The sequence below is a fragment of the Canis lupus genome, chromosome 2 (assembly GCF_048164855.1).
Source record: "Canis lupus baileyi chromosome 2, mCanLup2.hap1, whole genome shotgun sequence".
NCBI classification, from domain to species: domain Eukaryota; kingdom Metazoa; phylum Chordata; class Mammalia; order Carnivora; family Canidae; genus Canis; species Canis lupus.
The window spans coordinates 14,225,535-14,248,893 of NC_132839.1; the positions used below are offsets into that span (position 1 = coordinate 14,225,535).

A 23,359-nucleotide genomic window follows, 5' to 3' on the forward strand; every position below is an offset into this window, starting at 1 on the left:
ACAATATACATGACCAGTACTCTTCAAAACTGTAAAGCTCATGAAAAAGAAGGACAGTTTGAGAAAATATCACTAAGCTAAGAGGAGTCTAAGGAAATCTGAGAACTGCAAGTTATGTAGTATTTTGGATAAGATCCTGAAATTGGATAAGGACATTAGGCAAAAACTCAGGAAATCTGAATAAACTATGGGTTTTAGTTAATAAATTAATGACATACCAATGACCATACCAATATGTTACCAACATACCAATATGTTTTCATTAATTATGACAAATGAACCATACAAATATAAGAGTCAATAATAGGGGAAATTGAGTAAGAGGAGATATATGAGATCTTTCTGTACTATTTGCTTTTTTTTTTTTTTTTTTGTAAATCTAAAACAGTTCTAAAAGTAAAGTCAATTAATAAAAAATACTGGGAGAAAAAAATGAATGTGAAATAAATACTTTTTTGAGACTTACAAAATCTGAAAGAATCCAACATCAGACATGCATTACAAAAAAATGTCAAAGAAAATATTTTAAGCAGAAGGAAAATGATACCAGATGGAAATCTAGATCCATACAAAGGAACGAAAAGCATCAGAAATGATAACTCATGTGGGTTGAACTTTTCCTTATTATTTTAAGGCTCTTTAAAAATAATTGACTGCTTGAAACAAAAATAAAAACAATGTATTGTGGAGTTTGTAATATATGTACAAATTTTATGCCAACAATATAGCATAAAGGCCAGGAGGGGAGAGATGGGAATAAATTGTAATTTTTTATTCTATACATATTTAAAGGTACACTGTGATAAGATAAAGATGCACATTATAAATCCTAAAACAACCATTAAAATAACAGGTATTATGACTAATGAGCCAAAAAATTAAGTAATAAGAATATTCAATTAACCCATGAATAAGCAGAAAAAAAGTTAAAGAAAACGTAACACAAAACAGATGGGTCAAAATAGAAAATAAAGTGGTGGATTTAAATCCAATGATCTTGGTATTCACATTAAGTGTAAATGGTGTAAATACATCCATTAAAGGCAGAGATTGTCAGATTGTATAAAAAAAAAGGAAGACTAAACTTTTAATATAAAAACATAAACAGGTTAAAAGTAAAAGGGTGGAAAATGAGATAACATGTTAACATCAATCAAAAGAAAGCTGAAATGGCTAGACTAATATCAAGGTGGATTTCAGAGCAAGGACCATCACTCAGAATAAAGAATTCTCAATAGTGAGAAGGGGGTCAATGAATCAACACTATAGACAATTCCAAACATTTCAGAACCAAATAACAGAATATAAACTATCACTATCCTACTTTCTCATTTTCAAACAATTAGAATGATATAAGGATTGCACTATCTATTCAAACAGGCTTGTGTGTTGTCTCAAGACTTTGACGCTCAAGTTTTACTGTTTTTTTTTCATCCATTCAATATATTACTCAATTTTGAACACCATGAGTCATACAGCTGAATTTTTAAAAGGGTGATAGTTTGACATTTGCTATGATTGTCTTCATGCATATTTTATGAGAAAATACAAATAACAGAGAACAGAGTCTACATTTACTTTAACTGCAAATGTTAGTGGTTAATGGGACCAATCAGGAAGGAGCATTATAATGAAAGTTCTGTGGTCTTTTTCATATAAAATTCAGAATGATGTGGTGTCCCCATATTGACCAAATATGAAGAGCTTCCTCTTAGGGTGACATGACAGCAGCAGAACCATTAGAAACAGTGCCTCTATGAGTCACTTGATATTGATTTTTCATCTTCACTTCCTGAGGATTTTTAAAGGCCCCAATCTGCCAGAGTGCAGTAACTTGTAACTTGATATTTTTGTCCGATGGTGGGAAAGAGACAATATCTCAAAGATCATTCCATATCTGATTGGAAGATCTTATAGCTGAGAGAGGTATGGGAGGTCTTATATGTGACCAATGATGTGGTAATCCAATACTATACTCTTTTTTGTTCCTTTTGATTTCAAAAGACCCATGTTGCAAAATTTCAGGTTGAGGTTAGTCCAGGATCATTTAGCTATTTGAACATTTCCTAGTTTGTACGCTGATTCTGATTATATTATCAATTCAGAAACTCAAGAGATATTCCAAAGTTTAATATTTTCCAATCCTTCTTAGGCTATCAGCTATAAGATATTTGCTGGCCCAGTGTTTGCTATTATTAGTCTACATGCTTTTAAGTGAGTTCCAAAGCAAGTAGGTTTCCAAAAGACTTTTCAACCATTATCTTTTCTAGCAGATGAATATAGGATAATAATTATCCTTCTATAAACAGGTATAACATAAGGACATAAGGACCATACCCACATATCCTTATATAATATCATACTTACATCAATTACCATTCACTGACCTACTTTTCTGAACACTTCAAACCAATGGGTAATTGTCCCTTCAAAGAGTCAAAACATCCATCCCTAAAACCTGACACTATTCTTCCCAACTTCTGTGGTTGAAAGGACTCACTGGAGGGCTTGAAGGACACCAGATGACCCTAGTTTGTCTAGTGAAGTATTTCTCTCTTGCTGACTATGGCTGTTTAATCACTGCTTGCCTTGTGTATAGGCTCTATGATCTGAAGAGTTGGCAGAGGGAGGAAGGAAAGGACAGAGAAAATCTCTGCTTACTAGAATGGCTGAGAAGAAAGAGGTCAAGTGGGAGAGAGGGTTGGAAGAGTGAAATATCCTCCAGGGAGATATATTAGAGGAAGGACTGAGGTATCAGTGGAGACATAAAGGAAGGTCAGTGGCAATCAGATTACTCCTAGAAGTGGCACCTTCCAAAACGAAGGAAAAGAAAGTCATCTACCCACTGTTGCTACTCTTTCATTTCCTTGCTACTTCCAAGATGGAAGAGTCTTTGGGTAACAGGGAAGAAAGAGAAATGAGAAGTTAACCTCTTTGGAGAGGAAATGAGTCATTTGCTATGAGAGTTGAAAAGATAAGGAATTTTTTTTTATTCTTCTTGTGCTGCTCACAGAAATAAAATAAACAAAGTGTTTTAATAAGTTGTCATCTCAAGGCCATCAATGGCTCATCATACACATATGTGACTTCAGTAGTACAAATTAGATGGCTTTTTAAAACCATAGCACAATTGAAGGGGAACAGAGAGTACTTGGAAAGCCTAAGTGGGGGGAGAATGGCTTGCATATTGTTCCCACTAGAGAAAAATATGCTTAGACATTTTTATATAATCTGCTGAAAAAGAGACAAGTTGGTTTTATGTCTTTTATTAAAGAAGCCAGTTCAAATCCAGTTCTGAGAGAGCCTTTTGGGGGAAGTGAAGCATGGTGACGGAGTCAGGTTAAGAGTACGTGGGACAGAGCTCAGCAAAGGTAGGCTTCCATCTGGCATGAGGCCAACAAACCAGTTATTAGGGGAAGTTTGACTGGTCTAGCCACTATCTTGAAAACTTCTCTTCGTTGGAAGAAGGCTCCATGTCTTATTCATATTTGTATTTCCCTGAGATCTTTTATATACTATGTGCTACATTTGAGCAATGAGTAGATTTAGAGTGTATGAGAGCCTTCCAGGTCTCATGAAAGAAGTTAGGTTGATTTAGTAACTTTTGTCAGTAAGAAAGGGATTGTAAGTTCCCATTCCAACCCCATATCTGACTTACATATATGGTAAATCACCACATTTTTTATAAAAAAATGTTCATATTGTTACAAACATCCCTCCACCAGAAAGTCAGACCCTTACTCAGTATACTATTTGGGGGTGGGTGGGTGGGAGACTTCCTGTGGCATTATCCCAAATTATTGTTAGAAGTTTATGTTCTTCTAATGTACAGATTTGATATGACAGACCCCAAAAAAGAATTAGAGATAGGTAATAGATATACAGAAAGAAAAACATATCATCACTCCTGTAACCCATTGATTTTCTTCAAATCACTTGTTCCTTACTTTCCTCTTTTATAATTACCTCTCCTTAATTCACTCATTAATCTACAACGTCCACTTACAGTTCCATGGCTCCACTAAATCTGCTCTGTCAAAGATATCATTGCCCCCTCCATGGCCAGATATAACAAACATGTCTACAGCCTCATGTATTCAATTTTCACTGAGATTGGACACTGCTGGTCTACCCTCTTCCTCTTCCTCTGCCTCCTCTTCCTTTTTTTTTTTTTTTAATGTCAGGTTATTTAATATATGGTTAAAAGATTTAAACATTAAAAAAAGATTTAAACATTAAAAAGAGTCTATCATTGAAAACAAACAACGACAAAAAGAGCATATATAGTTGCCAGATTAAATAAACAAAAATACTGGATATCCAGTTAAATTTGAATTTCAGGAAAATAATGCACACCTTTTTAGTATAAGTATAACCTATCCAATATTGAGGCCATATTTTTACTAAAAAAATATTTTTTGTTACTTATTTTTGAGCATCCTGTATTTTATCTGGCAACCCATGCCACCACATCCCATGCCTTGTCCCTCTCTCCAGCGACAGTACGTTCTAATTTTAAAAAGCTCTTTCTTATGGCAGTTAGCTCATTTCTAAATGACATTTTTTTAAGTTTCTTGATTTTTGACATTTCTTTGCTTTTGTGATAATAAATGAGGATTTACTTCTCTCGTATTACTCCCATTCCTCTCTCCTCCATTCTTTCAACAAAGTGATACTTGCTATGTTAATTGTTATTTTCTTATATGGGTTAGTAAAATCCAACACTTTCAAACTCTTCTTCCATCAACTATAGGTAATATCTTTTGACATCCTGTGAGGCAAGAAAATTAGTATTCCTACCCTATTTTTATCTCTTTATCTCTTCTTCCCACTTCTACCTCTCACTTTCTGCTTTCTGTACTTGCTCTGTTGAATTGACAAAGTTGATACTATTTACCATTTGTTCTATAACAATAATTAAGCCATTAAGTTGATTCTAAAAATTGCAAATCAATAAACTGCTTACATTACCATGACTTTGTAAACATCTGTTCACTGGAAGAACTAATTCCCATTGTGAATATTTTCTTTTCGACTTTACCGAAAATGGACAAACGGCATTTCTTAAAAATTAATTGTAACATGGATTTGACATCGTATCACTGCAGTTTTTGTACTCATTTACTTTATTATCTATTGATACAGCTATACTTTGAAGAGCTTTTTTGCTCATGTATGATGTTGTAATATCATGCATTATTTATTTAGAAAATGTTGATTCAATGAATTATGAAGATCTTCCAAATGTTGACACATTTGATGTTACAATATCAGAAAATAACATTTGTTAGCATCACCACTGATCTCATTAGGAAAGTCTTTAAATACTATGAATCTGTCAGGTTCATAGTAGGGGATACAAGTTTACCAAAATCTCATTTCTCCTTGAAAGTTTGTATTGAGTCAGCCGCAATACGAACTGTGTTGTTTTCTTTGAAGTGACAGGTTCATTTCATTTATTTTAGGAAATGTCTGCCCAAACTCCAAGTTCGAATAACCATAGTTTGCCCATCAGTTGTTCAAGCAAGTAAAAATGGTGTTTCATGGCAAAAGCATCTAATTCAGCTCACAACTGGAACAGAAGCACAGGTGCTTAATACCATAAACATCAGAGGATTATACACCCTTGTTCTCAAGCACAGAATATTAGAAAAAAGACATGTACTCAAGGGTCAAGATGAATAAAATGAATAATTTCTGTGGCTTCATCAGTGATATTCTTAAATAAAAAGTGGCTTTCTTCTTTTTTTTTTTTAAGCCAAAATTTAGAGCAGAGAAGAATTTAGTGCCTAGCAGGTACCAAGTACTGCTTGGTACCACTGTGTTGATTCGTCGCTAAAGCATCAGCAATTTTAACCACCACTGCTTATGCATGATCAGTGCCAACGTCAAAGACATGAGAAAGGCATATTATATCTTAGGATTATTATGAAAATAGCTGTAATTTCACAGACTCCCTGAAAAGGTTTCTGTGGGATGTGTAGAGCCCAATTTGAGAATCATTAATCTAGTGTGGTCCTAGAGGCTTTCCTCTGAAGACTCTTGGACTTAATTCTCTCTGAGCAAAAATCGTGAGACGTCTTTACACAGCTGGGGGTTAGAGCTCCTTTTTTCTGGATCCTATGCTATCTTTTGGTGCTGCTTTACCCCCTTGTTTTATTACAAAACGATGACAGTTTTATAAAAGGTAAATTTTTTTCTAAGTCTTTGCATAGATAAAGTATCTTAATTCTATCTTCACATATGATGGTTTTGCTAGATATGGAGGGTTTTTTTGAAGATTTTATTTATTTATTCATGAGAGACAGAGAGACAGACAGAGAGAGAGAGGCAGAGACATAGGCAGAGGGAGAAGCAGGTTCCCTGCAGGGAGCCCGACGTGGGACTCGATCCCGGGTCTCCAGGATCACACCCTGGACTGAAGGCAGGAACTAAACCACTGAGCCACCCGGGCTGCCCTAGATATGGAGTTATAGTTTAAAAATAATTTCCCCTCAAAACTTCCTATTGCCCCATTGTCTTCTAGCAATTAATGTTGCTACTGCAAAGTCTAAGGTGATTCTTGGTTGTTGTTGTTTTTGTTTTGTTTTGTTTTTCTTTTTTAATAATACATTTATTTTTTATTGTTTTTCTTTTTAATAAATTCTTTCCCCCACACCCCTATTGTGAGAGCATTTAAGATCATGGTTGTATTGTTGGTGTTTCTAAGTTTCAACAAGCTGTGACTACCCCTGGGTCTTCTCCCCCCCTCCCTCCACCCCGCCACTCATGGTACTAAGCCCTCAGTAGGCTCTTTAAATCTAGCTGTATCCTTTGGTTTCTTTGAAATATCCTTGCAGTAGTTCTTTGATAATTTATTCTCTATCATTTGTTTTCTGGGACTTCCATTAGCCAGTTGTTGAAACACCTTGATAGATTGAGTTTTATTTTTCACATTTTTAAATTTTATTTGTAAATTTCCCATCTCTTTAAACTTTTTTTTCCTAATTCCTATTTTTCCCATCTTGGTTTGTAATCCTTCTATTCAATCTTTTTAATTTGGTAGTCTTATTTCCTTATTCAAGAGATCCTTCCTATGTTTCGATTGTTCCTTTTTCCATAGCAACCTTTTCTTGTGTTAGGATATAATGTTTTCTCAAATCTCTCTGATATGATAGAAAGCTTTTTGAGCCTTTTTTTCTATCCCATATATTAAATTTTCACTTCCTCCAGTGTCATTTTTACCTTTTAATTCATCTAAATCTCTTTTTTTTTTTTTCATGTTAGAGACTTTCTTTAAAAAAAATGAAGTCTAATTGTGATACAATAAAATTTTCTGGATACATGGGCAGGCCTTATCAGCTTGCATGTTCAGATTTAGATTAAGATTAAGGTGCTTATCAGGAAAGTAGATGGTATTTTTGTAGGTAATTCCTAGAAGCTGGAGAATGTAGGCCTTTGATTTCTATTCAGAGTGATCTCTATTCAGAGATTCAGAGTGCAGGAGCCAGTATTGTGGGGTAGCAAAAGCTATGTATCCTTCCTTTCAATTACTCTGTGCCCAGCCCCTAGTCTCACTTCAATTCTATGCCATCCCTGCCAAGTCCTGGACAGCTCCAGGATCTGCACGGCAGATTGGATCTCTCCTTAATCCTTTTTCCCTAAATGTTCTCTGAGCTATGGCTTCCTCTGTCACACTCAGTCACTCCTCCATCTGCCTTCCATTTTCAAGAAATCATTGAAATCAAGTCAGTGATAGTTCTTTTTGGTTTCTTTGTTGTTGTAGGTATATGGCTTTCAAAAAGTTTAGTTGTTATCATTTCCTAGGGTCTTGGCCTAGAAAGGGAGAAGAGTAAGTGCTCATCATTCCACCCTCCTTACCCAGTAACTCCCTCCTTTCTTTTGGCTTCTATGATATTTGCTCTTTCAGTTCCCCTCCTCAGCTGGGCTGACTCTCTTTTGCTGGTTCCTTTTCTGTATTGATAACACAACAGTAGAGTTTCTATTTACTTTAGCCTCTCTTTCTAAGCTATCTTAATCACTGTATCATTCAAAAATGTGTGTCTACATGCAGATCGTTCCCTAATTTGTATTTCCCTCCTTGACCTTGCTTCTAAGACTCCAGGCTCTATTCAATTTCCTGCTGGAACTAATATTTCACAGATACTTCAAGTGTTGGTCTCCAGTATCCCTCCCATACAACTTCTTTCCCCTGGTCAGGCTTCCTTATCTTGGTGGAGGGCTTTTTCCATCTGCAGGACTTTTTCAAGTCCTGTTTCTAGAGAACTGTTCTCCTCTCTATCTGCACGGCTACTTTCTTCTCATTCTTAGACCTTACTTCCTATGTCTCCTGAGAGGAGCCTTCTGTAATTACGCTGCATAAAGTTGCTCCTTCCTTCCCACATTGTTATTCTAAGTATGCTATTAGCAATCCTCATGGAACTTTTCAAATTTGACATTATTATGGGTTTTTTTTTTTTTTTAGCCTTTCTTATTAGGTGGCAAGGCCCACAGTGGTAGGAACTGTGTTGTTTATTTATTTATTTATTTATTTATTTATTTATTTATTTATTTATTTTTATTTATGATAGTCACAGAGAGAGAGAGAGAGAGAGAGGCAGAGACATAGGCAGAGGGAGAAGCAGGCTCCGTGCACCGGGAGCCTGATGTGGGATTCGATCCCGGGTCTCCAGGATCACACCCTGGGCCAAAGGCAGGCGCCAAACCGCTGCGCCACCCAGGGATCCCCTGTGTTGTATATTTATCACTGCTTTTCCAGCATTAGTGCTTGACGCATAGGAGGAACTTAATAAATATAGTGCAGAATGGATAGATACAGTTTAAAGCGAGTACTAAAATCTCAAAAAACTTCCTTTTTTATAATTATCTGAAGATTACCTTAAAGGATCTCAAAAATACTGTAGCAACTCCTCACTGCTTATTTAATTTCTCAAACTTAATGGAAGCCTAAAAATGTTCAATTAAAATATATGACTGTAATACTTATGAACCTGGTTTAGTCCAGAAAACAATATGAGTGCCTTTCAATCGGCATATATCATTTCCTGAAGAACTCTTAATCATCTGTAGGCTTATTACTCCAAATAAATTTTATTTTCTTTCAATCTTCTCCTTTTATCCTTACTTGACCCAACTTTATGAAATTAATGTAGCTTTTTCAATATAGGCCATGAATGTTCAGTTCAAAATGAATTCTGGATCATGACACCACCTGGGAACACAGGAATAATAAAGAGGTAAGACTTTCCCTGCTAAACCCAGACAGCTTTCTATATTTCACTCCTTTCAACCTGCCAAATAAAATGTCATGAAATACCTTAGACAGATCTAGAGGATCTTACTGTCAGGAAGAGCCATAGTCATCATGTGTATATCAATTGTCCTGCTACAGCTTCTTGGCTTGATTCCCAACACCCACTTCTTCGGGGAAGAAACAGAAACACAAAACTGGTTACGCAGAGAACTAAGCCCTGAGAACTGACAGAAAGAACAAGAGATTATTGATGACCACGGATGGGACATTTTGCCCAGTCTAGTCCTCACCACAAGCGCCTTCTATTATCCCCCGGTACTAGAAAGATTCACTTGGGCTTAGCCTTCCATATGCTATTAGTGATCACAGGAAAAGACCATCTTAAAATGCTATAGTTATTCGTTTTAATGGAAGAATTCTTAAAAATAGTCATTTTACCCAATTTTTGAAGTCAAGTACATGTCTGGTGTAGTGATTCCTCTGATCTCATGGGAGGTGCAAAGGGAAGTAGGAGGGCCCAGCAGAGGGGGGGGTCAACGGTTGCCAGGAGAGGTGACTAGCACAGAACCACAAGTGGGGAGGAAGCTGTGCTAATTAACTGGCTCTGACTCGATAGCTTCATTGGTCTCTGAAGCCCAGGATGACACCTGTGTCCCTCAGTGTGCTCTGGCTAAGCTTAGAAACACTTCCTAAAGAAGAGAATGAATCAGTTTGAACTTTGAAGTCTGACCACCTAGATTTGAACACCATCTCTGCCACTTCCTGGCTGTGTGACTTTAACAAGTCACTTAGCCTCTGTGAGTCTCCAATTTCTCATCTGAAAATGTGCATAAAATTGGAACTTCTCTCTATTTTTTTTTTTTTTTTTTTGTGAGGATTCATTGAAAACGTTCTTAGAATTGTAACAATAGGAAATGAGAGCTCAGCATACGACTATTGTTAGTTGCTGTGGCCATTGCAGCTAACTTATATTGTTCATCCCTTTTCTCTTAGCAACTATCCCAGCTTGTTTGGGTTTGCATACCCACCCTTGCAAGACCTGTGTAGTTTGGGTGATGTTCTACATGAGTCTGACTCAACATCCCTCTGGCTCTAGGTGTGGGGCTCCTGGCTCAGGTCTAATCTAACCAGCATTGTCCTACCACCTAAACCTGGTTTCTGGTTCTAAGATAGATTTGTGATCTAATTCAGTCCATTGAGACTTGAGATGATCACCAGGGACTTCCGGAAAAGAAGCTTCCTTGCTTTCTTGAGAAAGGTTTCAGAAGGGAGGTAGCATCATCATCATCATCATCATCATCATCATCATCATCACTATTGCTATTACTACTACTATTATCGTTATGGATGGCAACTCTAGGTTTTCTAAAAGGTTCCGACATTTGCCTTTTACCACTATGAGCCTGCTGTGGAAGGAGGAGTCAGCACTGAGCACAAAACAGACCAAAGGGATTTACTGAACTTTTCCATGAGCAGAGGGAGCAGGGACAAGGTTATGAAATCTGCAGGATTCCCCACAGGTCAGACCCTCTGAATCAGGGCCAAGGAGCTGAGAAACTTGGGTCTAATAAGCTGTCTCAGGAGCCTTTTGAAAACGGTTCATGAATTTTTTACTGCAATAAGGCAGAAAGTTATGGGATATCAACAGATCTGAAAAAATGAGGTTCCTGTACTTTCAGTAACATAGGACAGAGAAGTATTTTGATGGATTTCTTTCAATTTGTAGTAGCAAAAGCAATGCCATTTTGGAGAATAGTGCAGTTGCAAAACTTACGACTTGAAACCCAGCTATAAGGTACTAATGCTGACACCAGCAACATATGGCTTGCAAGCCAGTTATGAGATACAGACAGTTTTCACTATCAGGGGGATCTCTCACCCTTTCCCCTGGAACCAAAGTTCCCTCTGGTTGAGAAAACTACCACAGGGAAGTAAAAACAGTAGCTGACAAATGTTACAGCCTCGTGTTAGCAGTTATGTTTATCTACCTCTGGGAGACAACCTTGGCATGCAAATTTTCAAAGCTTGCCAACCTTTGTAGCAAAGCACAGTAAAACCAACTGACATTTATATTTTGTTTGGTCGCTTGGTTCTCTGTGATGCTTATATTTTTCTTAAGCTTAACCAAGTGGTAACCAGGCCCAACATTTATTCTTGATTAATCAGAGACATCAGGTTATAATTCATCCAAAAAGTAAAGGCTGCCAGAGGCATTTAATCATGTAAATAACAAGTAAGGGAAGGGAAAGAATGTAACCAAGCCTGATTCTCAACAGCCTTTTGAAATGCTTCATGAATTTTTAACTGCAAGAGGGCAGGAGCTTGTCTTTATGACTCAGCTGAAGGATGGTTCCTCATAACCTGCTGGTTTCATTTGAAGTTCAGAAAAAAGAACGTTATCTACTAAATCATCAACATGGCTGGTTATAATCCCTTGAGTCTCTCTTGGAGACTTGGTTCTGGCATATAAATCTGTAACCAGCCCCAGATTTGGGGAAAGAACAATGGTAAGTATAAGTAGAAAATAACCCCACCACCACCTACAACTTTGTCAAGGGGAAGACTTCCTCTGTGGGTCTGATTTCTGACTGATCCAGCTCAAATGAAAAAATCTTGGCTCATTTATTTCAGGAATGTTGATCTGATAAAAAGTGGATAAAATGACAGGCTGTGTGGGCCATGTGACATACATATGGTCCATCATAGAATAAAATGAATGAATACCTGCCCCCAATGGAGTTTATAGCCTACAAAGTGACTATGGAGGATTAAATCAATGTGGGAACACAGAGCAAATAATGAGCCAAGGAAGCCAGATGAGGAGTCAGGATGAATCACCCTTCAGTGATCAATATAGTTCCAACCTGCTTCTAACCTTCGTCCTCAGAGACAGCTAAGCTACATAAGAATACCGCAAGGTTAATGCCCAGGAAGGCCGAGTTCTATTTTCTGCTCTGTTCTTTGTAGCAGGAGTAAATATTAGTAATACATGGGTGTAAAAAAACACTATGTTGGAAACTAAGAAGAATCTCCCCAAGCTTATAACTGCCTGTGGTGGTGGGAAATTCATCCTTGATCTCATTTTGGGGAGCTGCCTCTACCTTTCTAAGGTTAAATTATAGTATCAGTTGACTTGTAAATTCAGAATATAGGGGAAGGATATCCTACTACTGGCTTCACCTTGGTCATGTTCTCTGTGAAATGGGCAGCTTGGGCATAGGAAACATTTCCAAGCTTGGGAGATACTTCACGACCCACATCTGGCTGCCTGAGCCGCAACGCATTGTCCTTCCCATGTAGGTTGTGTATCCCAGAGAGCTATGAATGAGCATGGCCCTGGTCCCCACTTCCTGTTGAATGGCTAAAGCCCTGACCCCTTCGGCCCCAAGGATATTTTGATGTCTCCTTCTCAAATTGATCCTGTTTTGCTTTCCCTAAACCTTGAAACTGCCTTCCTTTTTCAGATGCTTTGCTGTCATTGTTTCCATGAGTTTACATGTTGAAAACAAAAATTGAAGCTGAGTTTACCTGCTACTTCTGCTCTTGGCTCTGTAGCACAAGAGTCTGTTAGTCATAGATACAAAAGGCTGAGCTAACTTTTCAGGATGGGAAAGGAAAATGTATTAAGAGCAGTGAGAACTAAACATGATTTCATTATCAATAGGTGGTCCTGCCATACATTGGTGTGGATGGCATAAGCAATTCAATGATTTGTTCCTCTTCCACATACCAGATTTAAGTCCATAAATAGAGGAGACAAAAGAAACCTGTATCTTTGTTAGAGACTTCCAGCTATTTCAAAATACATATTTTTGACTTCTTCTTTGGTAGCAGTACTGCTGATTTAGCTGAAGATCTAGATACTTGTAATAGAGACCACATTTCCCAGCTTCTTTTGCAGCTAAATGTGGCATTGTGGCTGAGTTCTGGCTCATAGAGGGTTAAGTGGAAATGTCATATGTAAATTCTACGTGTGTAAAGTGTCCTCAAGGAGAAAGGGCACATCCTTCTTTGTTCTTACCCTTTCCTGCCGGCTGGAGTGCAGTTACAGTGACTGAGGATGCTGCAGCAGTCTGGGGTCCTGTGGTGTGCTATGTGTATTGAGGAGGGGGGAGCAGAAAAATAGACCCTGGTGACTTCACAGAGCTTCACCACCAGCCCTTGACTGTCTACCTGCAGGCTTCCTCCACCCTACAATGACATTATCTCCTGTCTTAAAACATAACTATTATTTTGAGCTATCCCAACCGATGCTCCTCAAGGTAAATGAAGTAATACCAAGTTTTATCCTTTCAGAAGAATTCTATACCATTAGCAATTTCATAATACTGGAGGAAAACAGAGCAACTTCACAATATAAGAGAAAACATGTAAGTTTTGAGTTTTCTCTGATATTTTCTTTTTTAAAAAAGATTTTATTTATTTGAGAGCGAGCATGAGCAGGGGGAGGGGGAGAGGGAGAAGCAGGCTCCCCATTGAGCAAGTAGCCCCATATGAGACTCTATCTGGGTACCCTGGTATCATGACTTGGGCCAAAGGCAGACACTTAACTGTAGCACCGTACATAAGACAAGGCATTGTCACATGGCACTGATAACTCTCACAAAAGGAGGATGGCTTGAAAGGCAGCAGGAAGTGGTGCCAAGAGTTAGAGGTTGGCCTGTGGCATCGGGAACCATGGAAGGTGTCCGAGCTGCCTGTTGATTAGCAATGTGGATAGGAAGAGCCTGGCATCATCAGCTGCAGCTCCTTACACATGGATGCTGAGAGGATTCAGTGTTTTGAAACATTTGAAATATTTCTTAGGGTCCCTCAAAATATCTAAGGACAGAAGGGAAAGTTTTGCAAAAAGTTTGAGGTCCTATAATATTAAGTGAGGGTCAGGGTAGAACAACAATCTTTTTTAAAAAAAATATTTTATTTATTCATGAGAGACAGAGAGAGAGAGAGAGAGAGAGAGGCAGAGACACAGGGAGAGGGAGAAGCAGGCTCCATGCAGAGAGCCTGACGTGGGACTCGATCCCGGGTCTCTAGGATCACACCCTGGGCTGAAGGCAGACGCTAAATCGCTGAGCCACCCGGGCTGCTCAACAATCTTTATCACTATTAATATGACCCCAGTTTAGCCTGAGGCTCTTCTGGCCTGGGGAAAACATAGGTTACATTTTTTTTTAAAAGTCTTCTTACAACTGTCTATTGCTGTTTTTTGATGCACAACATCCTGTTTACCAATATATAGGCCTGAGACAGGATAAAATGGCCCTTCCTAACAACCACCTAAAGGTATTTTAAATTGGAGGAGAGAGATTTGCCTCCAAGAAATAATATTGTCTTATGTATGGAATGTGTACGAAGTAGTAGGTAGGTGACAGTACTGACATATTATTCTTCTAAAATAGGACAAAACAGTTCAAGGACAAATAATCTTTTACATCTGAAAATTAAGAAAAATGGAGAATAGGTGATTAGCCAATAAAGCATTTGAATATGAAGGTCTCTAATTTGGTTTGAGATAATACTTTGAACTCTACCTTCTGTAGAAACATTGTATACGCCAAGGTTTGGTCCTTACCTGGCTGTCCTCCACAGTGCAGTGAAGCTTGTACAACCCTATCCATGAATTCCTTCAATCAAACATTATCTGATCATCTTTTATGTTTTAGGACATGATAGGTCTCCTATGAAATTATAGAGAATTCAAAGATTAATAAAACATAATTTTTGTCATGGAGGGGAAACAGACACACATAAGTAGATCATTATAATGTGATAAATAAAGCTATGTGACTATATGGCTATAGGAGTGAAAAGTCACATGGATGAATATGTGACACATGTGGATATGTGGTCTTTGAGTTGGTCTTTCACAACAAATGAAACTTTATTAAAGGTTGAAAAGTCAGGTAGAGCATCTAATATTAGGCCTTGAGAGGTTATAGACAATATTATTTCCGGAGCATGAGAAATAGTTTAGTGTGGCTAGGGCGAAAGGAGCATGACTTGGTACTGGGGAAGGTGAGGCCAGGATAGGTTGGGGCCAGCTTGCAAAGCACTGCATGCCAAGCTAAGCAATTTGGACTCAAATGTTTAGTTTCTGTGATGACTCGTTAAAGGGTTTTAAACAGTAGAATGACATGATCAAATTTGGTTTGGCGGTTGTTTCATCAATACTTACTGAGTTTTTATTAGGCCCCCAACACTGTTCATGGGATAAAAGGAATAGTCTGCTGAGGGAACCTACAGTTCTATGGCAGAGACAACCACATAAACATGCTTGGGTAATTGTCCATGCAGGACATGCTGGGCTTAGCTCAGCTTGGGAGATTCAGAAAAGTGTCCAAGAGGACCTAAGTTGAATCTTGAAGACCTGATTTGATTAATGTGTGTCTCCAGCTAGAATGCAATCTCATGGACTTTTGGAAGGGTTCCTGGCACACAGCAAGTGTTATAGAAATGTTTGTTAAATTAAATACATTTTAAAAATAAGGGCAACAACTCTTTTGTTCAGTGTCTGGAATAGTGCCCACACATAGGATGTGCATCACAGATATTTGATGAAGAATGAAAGAAGGCAAGAAGGAAGGACGGGCTGAGGTAAGGAAGAGTATTCTAGGTAGAATGAACAATATACACAAGAACTCGGAGACATGAAAGAACAGAGGACGTACAGCTGAATATAAACTTTGAATACTGAGTAGTGAGTACTGAGGTAAGTGAGATGCCATGTGATACTGTGGAGAGGGTTGAGATTTACCTTATAGGGTACTGGCAGCCAGAAGGCTTTTTAGATATCTCATTTAAAAAAAAAGATTTTATTTATTTATTCATGAGAGACACACAAAGAGAGAGGCAGAGACACAGGCATAGGGAGAAGCAGGCCCCATGCAGGGAGCCCGATGTGGGACTCGATCCCAGGACTCCAGGATCATGCCCTGGGCCGAAGGCAGGCGCTAAACCACTGAGCCACCCGGGGATCCCCTAGATATCTCATTTTGGATAGAATTTGGAGATTGGGCTGAAGGAATAAAACCAGATTGTTAGCTATGGCAATAAAAAGATGGCAAGGAACGGATGGATTTGAGTACTGAGGTAGTATAACTAGAGGCTTGGACATTTATTGGGCGGTAAGGATGAGAGAGGGAGGGGAGCAAGGATGGGATACATTTTCTTTCTTGGTTATACAGGAAACACACACTGGCACGTGTGTGTGCCACAGTCCACGTGTGCATGTGCACACACACAGAAGTTGGCTGAGGTGAAGCGTTTATTTCGGACGTTGTGCGTTAAGCCTCCTGCAGCACGTCTGAGTGTGCATGTTCAGAGGACTATTGGAAATGCAGATCTGGGATAAAAAAGGGAAAGGGGACTCCGTGGGAAGATGGCACACTGAGCACAGGCTCCAGCCTCCCTGCATCACCTCCAGAAATAGTAGAAGAAAACAGAAAGCGAAATAAACCCAAATCAGTGATGGGAAACAGAATGGGCTATTCTTGGGGACTAGAAATCATGAGAAATCTCTGAAAGATGAAAGCAGGTGGATGACATGGAGGAAAAAAATCACAGCCAGTCGAAAACTTGGGTCAAAGTGAGGATGAGATTTAGGAGTGTGGAGGACAGAGACTTCATTCAAGGAAGGGCAACAGGACGGTTCCTGGAGTCATATAAGAATGAGTGGGGTACACTACAGGAGTGACCAGTGGTTTTGTCTTTTTTTTTTCTTTCCAAAAATGGATTTAGGGGGGAGCCCAGGTGGCTCAGCAGTTTAGCGCTGCCTTCAGCCCAGGGTCTGGTCCTGGAGACCCAGGATTGAGTCCCACGTCAGGCCTCCTGCATGGAGCCTACTTCTCCCTCTGCCGGTGTCTCTGCCTCTCTCTCTCTCTCTGTCTCTCTCTCTCCCTCTCTCCCCCTCCCTCTGTGTGTGTGTGTGTATCTCATGAATAAATAAATAAAATCTTTAAAAAAAGACAAAAATGGATTTAAGTGCAAAAGGATGTATATAACATGGTGAGATAATATACAAATAGTTTTGAAAAGAGAGAAAGAGAAAATAACAATTAAAAAGTAAGATGAAGCTTGGTGTGTGGTGTATTAAGAATCATGCTTTGAAAAAAAAAAGAATCATGCATTAATGTGGATGGAACTGGAGCGTATTATGCTGAGTGAAATAAGTCAGTTGGAGGAGAAGACCAATCATTATGTGGTTTCACTCATATGTGGAATATAATAAATAGTGGAAGGGATTATAAGGGAAAGGAGGGGAACTGAGTGGAAAAAATTAGAGAGGAAGCCAAAGCATGAGAGACTCCTAACTCTGGAAAACAAAAAAAAAAAAGGATTGCAGAAGGGGAGGTGGGTAGAGGGTTGGGGTAACTGGGTGATGGGCAGTAAGGAGGGCACTTGATGGGATGAGCACTGGGTGTTACACTATATGTAGGCAAATTGAATTTAAACTAAAAAAATAAAAAGAAAGAAGAAAGAAAGAATCATGCCATGAGATCCTATGTGCTTGCTAAACAGATAAGTCACAAATTTGGCTATATACTTATGATCAGTGAGAAAAGGGAAACTGTTTCTTTATATGACTGATAACATCCAAAGGGTTAAAAACAAATTACCTACTTCTTTGTTTTTTTTAAAGAGTTATTCATTTATTCTAGAGAGAGACAGTGAATATGTGTTGGGGAGGGGCAGAGAGATCAGGAGAGGGAGAGGGTGAGGAACAGAGTCTCCACTGAGGGCAACCCTGGACTCAATCTCAGGAACCTGAGATCATGACTGAGCCAAACCTAAGAGTCAGACACATAACAGACTGAGTCTTCCAGCCACCCCCCCCCCAATATTTTAAAATTTAATATTCTAAACAATTTTGTTCTTAGTCCAAATTCATTGGGCTTTATATTGTCCTTCGATTTCTCCTCAGAAAAAGAAAGTCTTGTATACTTTGCTGTCTGCTGAGTACCTATCAGTGCAAAGTAAAGGTTAATTCTCATGGTGCATATCAACAATTTGTAAAGGAATCTTCCACAAGATTTGAATCAAAGGATTTTATCCAAGATTATTGACACAGCTATCCTTTTATTTATTTTTTAAAAAGATTTTATTTATTTGTTCATGAGAGACACAGAGAAAGAGAGAGAGAGGCAGAGACACAGGCAGAGGGAGAAGCAGGCTCCATGCAGTCCTGATGTGGGACTCGATCCCAGGTCTCCAGGATCATGCCCTGGGCTGAAGATGGCACTAAACCACTGAGCCACCCAGACTGCCCCATATCCCTTTATATTACAATAAATTCTGTTGAACCTTGATGTTGGGCAAGCCTTAAAAATCCCTCTTTCTCAGAGATGGCTGATTGGCCCAACACAAAGCTTCCTAGGATCCTAGGAATCCCTGATCCAAAGCTTTGTAACGAGAACACCTTGGCCATGGGATGCTGTCCACAGGTGTTCTGTAAAGAATTAGAGATAATAGAGAGAAGCCAGCGTTACTCCAACAGAGTCCAGCCTTTGAGTTAATTTCCCTGAAAGCTTAATGGACATTATAAGATAAATTTGATTTAAATGCCTCGTAACTCTGTGCACAACAAAGGAAACAACAAAACCGAAAGGTAACCTATAGAATAGGAGAAGATATTTGCAAATGATAATCTGATAAAAGGTTGGTACCAAAATATATAAAAAGATTATAAAACTCAACACCCCAATCCCAAATAATCCAATTAAAAAATGGGCAGAAGACATGAATAGACATTTTTCCAAAGACATCAGATTGTCAACAGACACATGAGAAGGTGTTCAGCATCACTTATCATCAGGGAAATATAAATCAAAACTACAATGAGAGATTTCCTCACACCTGTCAGAATGGATAAAACCAACAACACAGGAAACAATAGGAGTTGGTGAGGATGTGGAGAAAGGGGAACCCTCTTGCACTGTTGGTAGGAATGCAAATTGGTGCAGCCGCTCTGGAAAAAGTATGAAATTTCCTTAAAAAGTTAAAAATAGAACTACTATATAATCTAGCAATTGACTACAGGGTATTTGCTTAAAGAAAACAAAAATACCAATTCAAAGGAACGTATTCACTCCTATGTTTATAGCAGCATTATCTACAAGAGCTAAATTATGGAAATAGCCCAAATAGCCCAAGTGTCCATGGACTGATGAATATATCAATAGATAGATATATCAGATATAAGCATATAAGATATATATATATATATATCAGAATATTATTCTGATAATAATCAGATATGCTTATCAGATATAAGCATATAAGATATATATATATATATATATATATATATATATATCAGAATATTATTCGGCCATAAAAAAGAATGAAATCTTGCCATTTGCAGTGACATGGGTGGAGCTAGAGAGTAGTATACCAAGCAAAATAAATCAGTCAGAGAAAGACAAATACTGTATGGCTTCATTCACATGTGGAATTTAAGAAACAAAACAAATGAGCAAAGGGAAAAAAGAAGATAAAATGACAAGCAAGAAACAGACTCTTGGGATCCCTGGGTGGCGCAGCGGTTTGGCGCCTGCCTTTGGCCCAGGGCGCGATTCTGGAGACCCAGGATCGAATCCCACATCGGGCTCCCAGTGCATGGAGCCTGCTTCTCCCTCTGCCTATGTCTCTGCCTCTCTCTCTCTCTCTGTGACTATCATAAATAAATTAAAAAAAAAAAAAAGAAACAGACTCTTAACTATAGAGAACAAACTGATGGATACCAGAGGGGAGGTGGGGGGGTGGATGAACTGGTGATGGAGATTAAGGAGTGCACTAGTGATGAGCACCAGGTGATGTATGGAAGTGTTGAGTCACTATATTGTACACCTGAAACTAATACTACACTATTTGTTAACTGACTGGAATCTAAAAACTTAAAAAATAATAAAAAGCAAACCAAAAACCAAAAACCTAGTAACCCCGAAATAGGAAGATAGTATAATTTGTGCTCTGTAGTTTTTAAGCATGACTCTCGGACACTCCCAGATATCCCACGAGTAAATAAAGTGTCTTTAATAAATATATCCTTTTTCTTTTAGCCAGCTAATGTGGATTCTGTTCTCTGCAACTGAGAGCCCCAGTGATATAATAACTGCAGAGAAAAGAGAGAAAAAGTGGTAAGGTTCATGCTGGACATGACCCTGTAATTAAATAATTACCAAATGTGTATGAGTACTGGAAATACATATTGTTGCCCTGGTGTTATTCTTTATTACTATGTTTATTTCCTTATTTAGATTTAAAGTGCCTCAAAGACAAGGACATTTCTTCTCTTATCAGAGAAGATCAGTATTAAGAACATGGGCTCTTCCACCAGACTGCCTCATACGAATCCTGTCTGCCCTATTTCTTAGCTGTAGGACCTTCTCTCTGTTCCTTATAAATGTTCAGATTCGATGTGATAATAACCATAAAAAGTTTATCACAGTCCCACCAATGTGGCAAGACATAACAAAGACCAGCTGTAATTATGATCACATGACAACTGTATAGAACTCATTATAATGACAGCAAAAGAGTGAAAAAGTGCATGGAAATCACCTCCAATCCTGTAATATTATAGGATGTGGGGATTTTTCCCTGAAGGTTTTTTCTTGTTCGCTGATGGAGCAATGGTGAGTTGAGAAACATTTCAAACTGTCAACTTACTTTAGCATCCCCCAGTCTTCCCGCACAACTCACTCCAGCCATACTTATTGCCAGCTCCATTTATATATCCTCCTTCCCAAATCTCTTCTATATCTGATTCCACATAGAAATTACAGGCAGTGTTTATGCAAGTCTCCATGGTGACAATCCATTCTCTGGTCTCCACGGTGACACTTGCAAACACTTATAACCTCTCAAATTCATTTTGTTTGTTTATTTGAAATGTCTACTGATTTGATTTATCAGCCTAAGCCATGCATAACAACACAAATCTACATCTTTCCAGGAATAAAAAGAGAGACAGAAGAGAGAACGAAGGGAAACATATTTAGGGCATGTCTCTAAAAACTGTATGGGGAAACCAAAACCAAAATTTTTATTTCACTCCTTAAATAGAGGAGGAATGCATAATTAGCACTTAAACTTATTTACAAGCTGTCTTTAAAGGTAGAACTAGAATCTCCGTAAAAACAAAGATGTGTGATACAAACATCATTGAGTCAGTAATCCGAGGATCTGAAATCTAGACCTAATATCAGGATGATCAATCATCTTGGGACTGAGGGGTTTCCTGGCATGTGGGGCTTTTAGTGCTAAAGTTAGGACAGTCCTGGGTGTCCTAATTTTCTTCATGTTATTGAGGAACTGGGGAGAATCATTGCTGTGGTTACTTCCAGCCTGAATGGTTTATGATTCTACACAGCAGAGCTGGCTGTTTGCCCCAGAAGCATCCAAGTGCACCATGAGGATGGTATATCATGCTCTATTTCCCAATTATAAATGCATATCAGAAGTGAAAGTGTTATTTCTTTTAAAGTTGAACATGCGTAGATGAGATAAACTGGTCAAGTGAGTTAAATCATATGCATTCTTCTTACTTGCGTTTTTTCCCTGACATTTTTACCAAATAAGAAATTCTGTTCTGGAAAGCAGGCAAAAGTGAATTACATTTATTTTTCAAAGCAACTTTGCTGCTAAGGGCCCACTATCCTGCTACAGCAAAACGTTTCTAACCACCAGTAACAAATTTGCTGGTATGCAGACGTCTGCACTTTCCCCATTTGCCTGAGAAGGGAGAATGGACAATAAAAGATGCCAGGCCAACATAGCTCTTTGCTTCACAGCAAGAGAACAAACAACATGCCAAAACTATAACAAATTATTCAGAACAAATCTCATTTTTTATTTTCACACAACCGAAAGGTTTCATCATGGTATTCAGGAATGTGGGAGATTGGGGAGCTAGGCAGAGATGTTTGGAACAGAAGTAATATATCGGTGTTTCCATTTCAGTTCACAGCATTTGCATGTTCCTTGCAACAATTTATATGTGAAGAAATATAATTGCTTTTGTAGAAAGAAAACGTACAAGACTGTTTTTCCCCCTAAAATGTAGATTCACCATGTCAGGAGAGGCTTCCTGGTTCATAGATAATCCTTTTGCAACTTGATGACTCTTATGTGAAGCATTTTTCACTAGCACACTCTCATTACTGATAGGCTTGCCCAAATACCGCAGGTTTATCTGTCTATCTGTTCATCTTGAAGGATATTATTTATAAAACAATAATTAGAGAAAGAATGATTAAAGGAAAAAAGACCCCTTAATTATAAGGATATTTCTTAGAAATGCTTTGGAATTTCTCATCTTGGCTTATTCCAATTATATTTTCCTTAAAAAATTTTTAAAAATTAACTTTATTGGATTTTCTTCATTATTATAAAATCAATCCATTGCTTATTCTCTTCTATACCAGGATGATGTCTGCTGTCACCCATTCTTGCCCTTGAAGGGGAGGGGATGTCTTCGACAACATGGAGACACTGAAGTTATGCTTTGGGAAGTGACCAATATAAGCAAAGGAGTTTTGTTTGCCTTCTCTAGGTGCTGTACACTGAAGAATTTAGGCCTCTGGCTTTGTTTTCTTGGGCTAGAAACACGGGCAGATCTTGCTGCCTTGATCACTGGGGCAGCAAAGATATTCTGAGGATAGGACAGAGAGCACAAAAGGAAAAAGAACTTTCCACTGTAAATTCCTGGTCAATTCTGTACAGTCTGAGGGGCAACCTCCATAGCAACAATAAATGAATGTTTGAACCATCCTCTGAATGCTTTGTATGTTTGTAATCACCTACAAATAAATTTGGGTTCATTCTTGTGATGGATTATACCTTACAAATATGGGTGGGGGTGGCACTGTTCCACTACAATACAGGAAACTAGACGTCTAGATGGAATAAGCCAGGACCACTATACTACCACAGACAAATTATGTGTAGACCCAGCTTGAGCTGTCGGTGTACTTGGCATGTCCTCTTATGAAGAGGGACGTCGAAGGGCAGGTGTGATCAAGCACTGCAAATTGCTATGTGAGGCTACAAGACAAGAGAATGGATAATGTCTTAATAGAAATCTGGAACTATGCTTTAATGTGAAGG

The 23,359-nt window shown here is 38.4% G+C and overlaps 2 long non-coding RNA genes across 7 annotated transcripts; one reads left to right on the forward strand and one right to left on the reverse strand.

Annotated features, from left to right (window-relative positions):
• Window positions 1–8,852: 8,852 nt before the first annotated feature.
• LOC140612488 (uncharacterized) lies at window positions 8,853–21,077 on the reverse strand. Of its 6 annotated transcripts, none has more exons than XR_012013675.1 (4): window positions 20,813–21,077; window positions 14,826–14,931; window positions 9,317–9,477; window positions 8,853–9,211 (listed from the first exon to the last, which is right to left on the reverse strand). It is a non-coding gene; the product is annotated as an uncharacterized lncRNA (long non-coding RNA). The 6 variants fall into 6 exon arrangements; XR_012013674.1 differs by having other exon boundaries at window positions 8,857–9,211; window positions 20,921–21,076; XR_012013677.1 differs by having other exon boundaries at window positions 8,859–9,211; window positions 9,317–9,420; window positions 20,921–21,074.
• Window positions 13,338–23,013, forward strand: LOC140612495 (uncharacterized). The gene is made up of 4 exons (XR_012013689.1): window positions 13,338–13,623; window positions 15,762–15,847; window positions 20,311–20,388; window positions 22,678–23,013. It is a non-coding gene; the product is annotated as an uncharacterized lncRNA (long non-coding RNA).
• The last annotated feature ends 346 nt before the right edge of the window (window positions 23,014–23,359 follow it).